Source organism: Miscanthus floridulus, chromosome 5 (assembly GCF_019320115.1).
Source record: "Miscanthus floridulus cultivar M001 chromosome 5, ASM1932011v1, whole genome shotgun sequence".
NCBI lineage: Eukaryota > Viridiplantae > Streptophyta > Magnoliopsida > Poales > Poaceae > Miscanthus > Miscanthus floridulus.
Genome location: NC_089584.1, coordinates 16,197,184 through 16,208,727, shown reverse-complemented (window position 1 = coordinate 16,208,727; position 11,544 = coordinate 16,197,184). Strand labels below are relative to the sequence as shown.

At 47.8% G+C, this 11,544-nt stretch overlaps 2 pseudogenes; both read right to left on the bottom strand.

Moving 5' to 3' along the window:
- Nucleotides 1-8: 8 nt before the first annotated feature.
- LOC136449586 (uncharacterized) lies at nt 9-4,187 on the bottom strand (annotated as a pseudogene).
- A 6,053-nt stretch (nt 4,188-10,240) lies between these two features.
- Nucleotides 10,241-11,307, bottom strand: LOC136454319 (uncharacterized; annotated as a pseudogene).
- Nucleotides 11,308-11,544: the final 237 nt, after the last annotated feature.

The following is an 11,544-nucleotide window of genomic DNA, read 5'->3' as shown; positions in this document are numbered from 1 at the left end:
ATCTTACGGAAGAGAATAAAGAGTCTGTTTGGAATGCATGATTTCTGCACCAAATTCACAGCAAGCAGGGAAGATTTTTTTTTTTGATCAGTTCAAGAATTTAACTGCGCAGCTGATCTTCAGGGTGCCACACCAGTGCGTGCCGGATTGGCACCATGTCCCAGATTTTCAACGTGCATTCGAAATCTAGATCTAGATCTCTTTTAGTTTTTTCCCTCTTCGGATTTGAGTCGCGGTCTTCTCGCATTGCACAGACGAGAGTAAGACTTCCACTAACACCCTTCCCTAGACCCCGCATAGAGCGGAAGCTCTCTGCACTGGATACGCCCTTTTTCGATTCATGACCTCAACTCGGGCGCCTGTTTCATTTCGTCAGTGAAACGCACTTGCATAAACACTCACCAGTTTTCTTGCCACAATAACACTGCTTGGAACAGAACTGACAGATTGTAACTGCGCTTCCGTTCTGCTCACATGTTCTTATTTTCCAGAACAAGCAGGAGTTCTGGTCACATGGTTATTCAGAAAACCAGAATGGGATTGCCAACTCGGTTCAGACACCATCATCGATGTTCAGAAATCACCTGGTCCTGGTGTCATGATCTCTTCTGATGCATGGGCAGCGCTGCAGATACGTCACCGGCCGCAAAGCACAAAACAAACCCGTTTCCGGCTGTCATCCCGCCACCCGGGCATCCACTCATCCATTCGCCTGCTCCCGTCCACAGAGAAGAGAGAACCATCAGCTGCATCGCTGAAAGCATATTCGACGTTGCTTTCGCTGCACAGACGTCTCATGGGAAACTACACTGCGTGGCGGCATGGTGCAGTGCCGGCCACTGAAAAGCCATAAAATATCCTGCTTCTCACAACGAAGTAGAGAGAGATCTTTGTTGGGCACAGGTCGGTTAGGCATCACAATCCGCAGCATTCGGATTGAGCAAAACTGCAGGCTAGGCTGATGAAGGAAACATAAGATTGTTTACTGTTTGCAAAAACACCAGCTTCTCATCAGTAGTTCAGTACCAGGATGCAAGCAGGAATCAGTCGAAATGACGCACATATGAGTGCATCAATCATGAATACAGCAACCACATCATGTTCTGATTCAATCTCTGATGAAAGCGAGACAGGAACATTAAAACGGTTAAGGCAATCATTAAAAGGACAGACCCAGTGCCGGAGGCTCCCATATGAGTGAGGTCTGGTGAAGGGAAAAACCAAGGCAAGCCTTCCCCCGCAAAATCTGCGAAGAGGCTGCTTCGAACCCGCGACCTGGTGACTCAGTGAGACAGCTCTCACCACTGCATCAGCCCTTCCAAACCTCAAATAATTTTCGAAATCGACAACACGATTCCAAACCTCAAAATCATAGGTAGCCATCAACATTATTACGAACCTGGTCATCTGAATATACACAGAATCTTAACTAGCCAGCTTTCAGATAGTCAAGGAAGATCACCAATAGTGATGTACTTGTGTGACAGAGGTACAGAGGGGAATCAACAGAGGTAGGAGGGTAACTTTTGCCTAAATCACCAACTCTTATGGGGAAAAAGGAATTCTCAACTCATAAGCTACATGTTTAGCAGCAAATATGATGGCTCTTACTGATCCATGACACCACCTGTTACATTCCAGTATCTCATGGTATGAGCACAAGATTGTTGTCACCAAAATGTGGGGGCCTCATGCACACCTGAACTTCATGCTCCTCTGGTCCAACGCGGTGCTTTGGGACCATGATTTCCAGTCCAGTTCCTGTCTCATCATAATACGCCTCAATCTTCGCGTCTTCTGGAATCCGTGTGGCCAGAGGTATCTCTCTCACAAACTCACCGGGAGGGCAGTGCTCTGGGAAAGGGTCCGTCAGCTTGAACGTCCTGTCGTGTCTCTTGATGTAGGGCATCCGGGCAGTGCTCACGCATGTTATCTTCACGATGCCATGCGTCAGCGTGTTCCTCCAGGACACCTTGACGCTGTGTGGATCGGAGAAAAGCATGCTCACCACGATTAAGTACCCTTCCTCATCCTCGTATATCGTCTTGGCAGCAGTGACAGGCCCGCTTGCATGCTTGGCCACACCAGTGAACTCGTGCATCCATGATGGCTCGCCGGTGTGAGCTTCTACCTCTTGCTCTCTGTCAGAACAAGAATTGTTTGCCATCACACAGTCCTCCTCTACACCATGGCCAAAGAAATCCTTGCGGCGTTTGGCACATTTTGGTGAAAGGTCCATCCCATCGTCTGATGATGGTGGAGTTGAAAGGTTGAGACCTGAACCGTTCAATCCCTTCTTATGGCTACGAGATCCATGTGTGGCACTCTTTGCTGCCGGTGGATGTGGCCTGTCAAGTTCAAAATCAGTGCTGGGAAGATTCCTCCATGACTCAAAGTCGCTGGCTTCAGATGGTATTGAGAAATTAAGTTCCCTGCCTGTCAGTTCAGCCCACCTCTTCAAGTCTGCCTCAGGAACTGCTGACAAATTTGGTGAGCCCACGATCTCAATCCCATGAAGGCACTGCGGGTTCGACAGCCCACGGTAGTGCTTTCGCTGCATACGGTGTGACCTGGCAAAGCCCTTATCGGCACTGAACGGGAAAGATGGCTCCCCATGCTTGGAATGCCCATTCATAAAGCTCCGGAGCTGCATCTTCCCAAGGGCATTGTCAGGCCGCTCCTTGAAAACCCACATGTACATGTTCTCCATGTCATGCTGCACCAGGAAGACATCAAGGCGGAGATCAGACTTGTCGAAGCCCGAGATGCTACCGGATGGGTCTCGCGTCACCTTCCCCTTTGGCTTCTCCACAAGTGCAGGCTTGAAGTAGTGATTAAAGAAGAACCATGCACCCCAGATGCTGTCTCCTCTCTTAGCACACTTCCTCGCGCCGACACCAATAGTGGCACTGCCATTGCCGTTGCCGTTACCCGTCGACTTTGGAAGTGTAAGTGCAACCTCGGACTCATAGTTGTGTGTTCCAAGAGTGACATCAAGTATGTCGAACGTGTCGAGGCTCCATGACGGAGGCGGTGGTGAAGGATCTGCAGAGAGTGGGAGGTTGATGTCCGGCGGGCCTGGGTGCAGCCGACTCACGCCGCGGAATGATGAAGAGTTCCCGGTCACCACCACTTACCAACCCCAACCCCATTGGTAGCAGTGCCGCCGCCACCCGAGGACTCGGCGGAGGCCGGGTGCGAGCCAGCAGGGTCCATGGAGAGGAGCGTGCAGGGGTGGCTGTTACTGTTCTCCATGGAGAGGGAGGTGAGGAGGGGCTCCCCCATGGAGAGCTCCCTCCTCTCCTTCTCCTTCGTCCTACCTATTTTTGCCTGCTTCTCTGCTATACCGACTGCCTCTCCTCTCCCTCGTCTCCCTGCTCTGTCACCACCTACTGGCTCCTGCCCCTTCTCGCCTGGTGCGCCAATCAGCGTTCAGCACATCCATGGGAGGCACACGGGTTCCCTCACACAGCCTCGCCTCATAAAAGAGGCAACTTTCCACCACCAACAGATAGATCCAGATTGGCGATGAGAAATCCTCCCGTCGGAATAAAACTGAGATCTTTCAGCCCAATCCAACGGCAGCAGCCCTGAAAACGGATGGAATTCAAAGTTATTTAAACGCTCGTCAAATTCACACTGGTAACAACTAGTATTACACAGGATGACAGGAACCAAAATCTAAACCGCGGGGACCAAATGAAAAATCACTCTTTTTTATCAGTAACAACTAGGGATTTCTCCCACAACAATTCTATCTTCTCTTTACCAAATTGCAACTTAGGAAGAAGATTTCCTCAGACCAAAGCAGATAAGACCTCGAGAACTCCATTACCCGCCCAGAAATTGTCACAGGAGTGCTAAGGAAGATGTAATAGATGGGAAAAAGCAAAAACGCGAGGAGGAGGTTGGGGGTAGAGGAAGAGGAACAGAAGGCCATCCTCTGATCTAACCTTGGGGAAGGGAAGAAGAGCCCACCGCAGGTCCCCTTGTTTCCCGGGGAGAAAATCTCTCCTGCGGGTGCTGTGGCAGCCTCCGCCCGAGCTCTCGCCGGCTGACGGGGGAGAAGAGGGAGAGCGGAAGGGAAGGCAAGGGAGGGCCCAGAGAAGAAGGGAGAGCGAGCCAACAGGGGTCTGGCCCGTCAACGGGTTCGGGTCCGCTAGTCCATTGCGGGTCGCAACCTGCAACCGCGTTCGTCGTATTTCCACCCTTTCCCTAGCTTCTCCTCCAGAGTAGATTTTTTAACACTTTTTTAAACTAATTTTAAATTCAACTATTGTTTTTTTTCTTCAAAACTAACACTTTTAGCTACGCCTATGGTCATGGCGTGGCGAAATGCATGTGCCAGCGTCATGCATGGTGACGCGGCAGGAGGATGACGTGGCGATAACCTGGAGTCTGCTGACCGATGACATGGCAGGGTCTACCGCGTCATCGAACTTGGCGCGGCAGTAACGTGCCACGGCTCATGGCACGGCAGGACCTAGACGCAGATAGAAGATCGACTGCTGTCGGTGAGGATCGGCAGCGACGCGACCATGGACCCCGGCTTCCTCGACCCCTCGCCGGTGGGCTCCGACCAGGTGCTCCAGCCCGACATGAGGTCGCACAGCAAGGTCGACTACTACGCGTCTAACCAGGGTGTCTTCTTCGACGATTTCGTGGCGGCGATGACCAAGCTCGGGAGGATCGGGGTCAAGACACTGGTCACCGGCGGCGAGATACGCCGGGACTAACGGTTCCTGAACTAGTTCCTAGTTAATCTCGTCGGCAGTGCTGCTGCGACGCATTGAAACGAATATGAAGCAAATAAATGAAGTCCGTGCGTAAGTTGACAAGCTGCCACATAATATTTTCATTGGTTCGACATAAGTTCGATATAACATAACCAACTAAGCCTGCAAGTTTCAGACGTCAATATTCGTTCGACCTAACAAACTAAGACCTAGGAGTAAGAATCCCTCGCACGCCTCTGTCTCTTCGGATTTGTTGGCAACACATTAGGAGTATAGCCAATGTCGGTGTGGTAGCGTTGCCGGTGCGTACGGCTCGTACCCTGCAAGTATATGATATGCATGATTAATTATAATTTTTATGATTGTTAGTTAATGGAGCCCACGTATTTAAAGAAACTACCTTTGTTAGTACTTATGAGGCTCCTTGGGTACCAAGCGGGGCACCATCTAGCTGAGACATACCGATCTCGTCCTGCGGCCAATCATTCCACTGGTGGTGCTGTCTACGGAAGCCCGGGGGGTCGTCGTCGTCGTCCTCGGTTGCAGGGTCCTTCCCAGCGCTATGATGTGGTGGTGTACGCACTGCAAAAGTGGCACCTGTCACCGACTGGTATCCTCAAAGAGCCAGAAGACGTGTCACCCAACCACGCCGGGACTGCCAGTTCCACCCAAGGATTGTCCATGCAGCTTAGCTTATGAGCTAGCTTCCTACAGCTCTTCTTCACCTTCTGCATAAATAGACGTTAAAGTTAGTGCATTTTCCAAACGCATATACACTAAAGAAATATTTTTGAACAGACAAGTTTATGTTTACCTTCACAAAAGCCTCTAGAACGCTGCCCTCTAGACTCGTGAAGCCGCAACGCTGCTTCGCTGGACATCATTGACAATTATGTCGCCTAGTTACAGAAACGCGGTTGGACAGTTTTAGTAAACATACTTAATACCAAATGGAATAACAAATTATATCATTCAAGTATCTTACCACGTATCTTTGAAGCGGGGCTCTCTGTAGCTATGTGTCGGCCCTAGTGGCAACGTCGTACACATCTTCGATCACATCTTCCTCTGAGTCCTCGTCAATCGCCTCCTCAGTGTACGGGGGCTTGATATGTGTCCTCGTAGACCTGTGAAGCCACCGCATAGGTACTCGTCGAAGGTGTGTTGGTCGTGTGGGGGACCCACATGGATCGGCTGCCGTTCCCTGTTCTGCCACAAGTGAATGTACGCGTTGTGTATCACGCGATAATCATTGATCTTGTACCTCTTCCTATGGTCATACCTGCAATAAAATGATGTTAGTTGTACCACACACACCTCTGAATTGTAGATTTGTTATTAATCGATAACGCACACGTGTAATTCTTAGTTGGTGGAGTAAAGTTGTGGTGGGTAGCATGTCATTCTTTCAAACTGTCTGCAGACCCTAATGGGCAAGTGAATCTCGACCACGTGGAAGAAAATAAGAGGGACATTGCAGCGATACTCGTCTGACTCATCTCTAGTGATAGGACTCAGATAGTACTCGAGCTCCGGAGCATCCCAAGAACACCAATGCACCTGAACATTTCGTAATTGAGTTAGGTTGTAATATAGTGTACATCGAACAAGACACATGTATGATAGTAAAGAGAGCATAACTTGGTGCTGTGTTAGGACGTCGAGACCATGCGTGTACTCCCTGTACTTGTGCCTCGTATTCCCTCTAACTAACTCTGCTTCCGTCTAGATATACAGAGCTGTAGGGAGTGTATCATGCCCGTTCCATTGCTGCATTGAACAAGATAATGAATTAACCATTAATAATTTCATCATATGTAACTTCCTCGAAGAATATAGTGAACCAAAGTACTTACCGGTAAACCAGTATTAAGGGGACCTCCCAACGGGCCATCGTTCCCAACACTAAATCTGGAGTAGGTAGGAGCAACCCCTAAGGTTCGCATACCCTGAGGCGCGACAACAGGCAATGCATAGCTATCGATACGTCCATGCCAGAACTACGCTACCCTAGTTGTACGCTGCTATGTTCTCCTACGGTCGACGTAATATGTCAAGAAAGATCCAGCTGATGGTGTTGCTAGAGGCGTCTAGGAAGAGGAAAGCACCAAGAAAGTGCCAGAGCCACACTCTAGCGAACCTGTCGATCTGAGCCTCCTCAGTCTATGGGTCCAAGTAATCAAAGCGCTTCTGTGACGATGAAACACCAGAACTTTTCTTGAAATTCATCAAAGAAAATGAGACCTGATGGCTACAAGAAAGCAATGCAAGTATTAAATAGGCTTAAATTGCTCACTTATTTTTCTTTGAAACCTCGTCGTCCGGTGGAAGAAAGCTAGTGAACTGAGCCACCAGCTCCCTTCAGTGATCGTTGTCAACTATACCCTATCACTAGAAGTCCTCCCAACCGAAGGCCAAAGGTAGCCTTCATGTCCTATATGATCAAGGTCATCTCGACACAAGGTAGGTGGAACGTGTGGGTCTCAGGCCTCCACCTATTATAAGAATTGAACGACTGCTAGTTGACTCAAATTTGTTATAAGAATGTTTACGTACAAAGAAGGCACTCGCACCCTGTCTACTGCTACAGTAAGTAGTGCTGGGTCAAGGGGCAGGAAGACCATAGTTGACAACATGGACTATGCTCGAGGAAGCTAGCAAACCATATATACAACGCGTAACGCTCGTCCCACTGGTGCACCATGTGTGCGTGCGAGGCCTCAAAGGAGGCAAGGCCACCTCTGCATCGGTGTCACTCAAGATGTGTGCTCGATGTTGGTCGTCATACTCTACCTCAAGAATGGGATACAACAGGTGCTGCGTGGGAGGGGACATCCTGTTACAAATTGATAAACAAAGGGTTAGAGTATTCAAATTAACAATATTCAAATTAACATTATGTAGCATTGTAAAATTTGAACTACTTGTTATGAAATACGAACACAATATGAAAGCACATGTATATATTCAAAGTAACATTAACAAACATATTAAACAACTTCACTAGAAAAATAAGCATTTGACGAAACATCATCAAGTCATCCAAATCGACATATCACGCACTACTAAGTACCGACACTTGAAAACTAGTATCTATACCCAAAATCCCTAACTATAAACTAAATAATAAATACCTAATCAATCCCTAAACCCAAAATTCTAACTAACAGTAACCTAAACCCTAACTACCTAACCAAACCTTAACTATACTACAATACACAACCTCAAACCTAAAAACTATCTACCTAAATAAACAAATTCACTAACCTAACCATCCTAAATCACTAACCCTAACTATCCTAAATCACTAACTATACTAAATCACTAACTATTCTAACTATCCTAGAACCCTAACTATCCTAAATCACTAACCTAACTATCCTAAATCAATAACAATCATAATAACATAAAATCAAGAGAGAGCTACCTTGATATGAACGGGCGGTCGGCGGCCGTGATGCGCCGACATTCGTGGCGTGGTCGGCGCGGGCGCTGCACGACGGGCGCGTGCTGCCGCGGCGGGCGCGGGCGGGCGGCCGTCGGGGCAGCGGGCGCTGCGCGGCGTGCGGGCGGGCGGGCTGGCGTGCGGGCTGGCTTGCGTGTGGGCGGGCGGGCTCGCTCACGATATTTATCTGGTGCTGCCACGCCATGCGTCGTGGCGCATCACTACCGCGCCAAGATCGGTGGTATGGCAAATCTGGCCACATCACCGGTCAGCAATCTCGGTCGTCGCCACGTCATCCTCCTACCACGCCATCCATACATAGCGCGACACAGGTATTTCGTCGCGCCAATGAAAATAGGCCGTGGCCAAAAGTGTTAGTTTTGAAGAAAAAAACAGTGTTAAATTTAAAATTAGTTTACTAAAAAGTGTTAAAAATATATAAAAAATCTCCAAGGAAAGGAAAGGCGCAGGTGTCCTTGGCTGGATCCTCGCTAATTTTTTCTTCACAAGTAAAAAGATGAATGAGTAGATGCAGCTGGGCGTGAACTAAAATCGTGATCTCTTCTTTAGCCACATGACGTAGTAGACGTACCATCGTTAACTTAAAAAGAAGACAGTGCCTGTTTGTTTTAAGGTGGTTTTATCTTTCTTTGTTTTCGTTAGGGCCTCTTTGGATCACCTACAACTATTATATTACAACTAAAGTTTAGCGGAGAGGCTAGCGCCATATGGACACCCGTGTCCAGATGTGCTCGTACTAATAGGCGGGAGACTACGCCGCACTCCTGAAAGGAGACCGTGCTGCCTGTTTTTGCGCCCCATTGCATGGATCCCACACTACTTCCCACCCTGACCATCGCGCTCGCTCTGTTTCACGTGCGCAGTGCGGGAATTGTGCCCCACTGCTCACGCTGGGCGTGTTTGGTTCACTTCCCAGCCCAGCCTAGCTCGCATCAGCCAGCCAGGCCCCCTTTGGCTAGGCTGAGCGCATGCAAGGGGTGGTTGTTTGGTTGGCTAGCTCCCAGCAGCCTGGTCACATGCAGCCGGTGTTTGGTTCCCTGAACCTGCATCAGATTCAAATTAAGAGGATGCAGGAACCATGTTTGGTTGCCTGCATAGAAGCTGGTGGAGTTACCACTTTGATTTAGTGGTAAGGTTACCACCAGCAAGTCCAAAGTTTGCTACAACACTTTGTTTGCAATGAATATTACATCATTTTGGAAAGCTAAATTAAAATTACTAAAGCCCGGACTAATATTATTACACCCTCCACTAAAAATTACATCATTTTGCTACAACACTTTGTTTGCAATGAATATTACATCCTTCTTTGCAATGCATACCGCATGCTCCACTACGAACACGCCATCGACTTCATTTTTTCTTCAGCTTTTAGACCATGGAATGACAAACAAAAAATTAAAGTTCATCAATGACATAAGGCATGTGCTTAGTATAATAAATCAAAACATCATTGGCATAAGGCATGTGCTCAGTATATATAAAAAAACCTCATCATTAGCACAAGGCATGTGCTTAGTTTTAAAAAACGTCATCATTGGCATTAGACAAAAGCTCATATTGAAATGGTCACATCATTGACAAACAAGATCAGATTAGTTCTCAGATCATCAAGTTCACATCAATGTCAACACAGGCAAAAAGAGATGCACCAGCTAGGTAAAGAATGCAGGCTCAGGTATAAGAAAACAAGCATCACAGGCAATGGACATGTGCTCAGATATAAGAAAACAAACATCACAGGCAATAAGACAAGTGCTTAGAATGAAATTGTGCAAATCACAGGCACAGGCTAGTGCCCATATCAAGTTCAGAACCACAAGGTTCACATCATTGGCAATGGACTCATGGTTGATCTAGGTTGTAGGTGCAGGGTTATCTAAGACACTAACTATATGTTAGTGTTAGTAAGTAAGCTATGTAAGATCAGATCAACTGCACAAAAGAGAAGGTCAACCCACTACACATCCACCAGCTGTAGTTAGGTATGCACAAAAGAGGCACTGCACAAAAGGATCAACCCCAAGCTGTAAAGCCTTCACATGTAGTAGTTCTTGGCCAAGTAGGTCCTTAGCCATAGCTCATGGTGGGAGTCAGACATCTTGACAAAAGCTGAACCCAAGGCCTTGTTGTCCAGCAGATGGCCATAAGCACACATCAGTGCTTCTTCAGTGAAGCCTGGCACAAACATAACAGCACCATACAGCTCAGGGTGGGAATCCTCAACCTTGGTCGACCTAATAGCATCAGCAACATCCTTCACTGCCTCTGCCATGCCAGTGAACAGAACAACATCCTCTTCTACCAGCATGGATCTCTTTCTCTTGTTACCAACTCCTCCCTCACTCTTGGTATCCTCAGAGTCACAGTCTTGCCACTGTTCAGGATCTCAGTCTTCAGTGAGCTCTCAGCACAGTCTTATGGTGTGCCAAGTGGCTCATTAGAGCCCATAGCCCACTTGCCTGTTGCTTGACCATTGGCAAAGATGACCATCATCTGCTTGTAGTGTTGTATGGGCTTGTTGAGCAGTGGAGCATCATTGGGGTGGTCCTACATAATGAACTGTCCCTTGTTAGCCATAATGACAAAATGTTTTAAAGAGTCATCTAACAAATCAAGTTGTAGTATCATAGGTTCTTGCTCACCTTGGTATGACCATTGTAGTGTTCCTCCTCAAGAACAATCATGTAGTTGTCCTCATCCCACTGAGCTCCACTAAGGTCTCTCAGCTTGGACAGTTTCACCCACCTCTGCCTCCACTTCCTCAGGTGGTTGTACACCTAGGTACCACTAACTTCATGACCACAGAACTCTTGCAGGGCCTTTGCCACCTTGTTCAGGTGCACTTCTTTGAAGCCCTTATCAGTCCTCACTCCAGTGGTAATGAGCTGGCACATCTGCTTTAGCACAAAGGCAGACATGGGCTCAGTCCACCTTAGAGAGGTCCTCTGCTGAGCAGGTTCCTGTGATGCTGGTATGAAACCAGTCACATCATCCCCAGCAACCACATTGTCACCAGCCAAAAGACCACCATCCAGTCCAGGGAACACAAGCTCATCAGCAGCCATCATCTCCTCAGCCATAGCCTAATTCATCATTGCACATGCCTAGAGCCTCAGCACAGGTGTTTTGTATCACAGAAAAAAACATCATTGCACATGCCCAAAGTCTCAGATCAAGTGTAGTATCACAGAAAAAAACATCATTGCACATGCCCAAAGCCTCAGATCAAGTGTAGTATCACAGAAAAAACATCATTGTACATGCCCAAGGCCTCACATCAAGTGTAGTATCACAGAAAAAAAAACATCATTGCACATGCCCAAAGCCTCAGATCAAGTG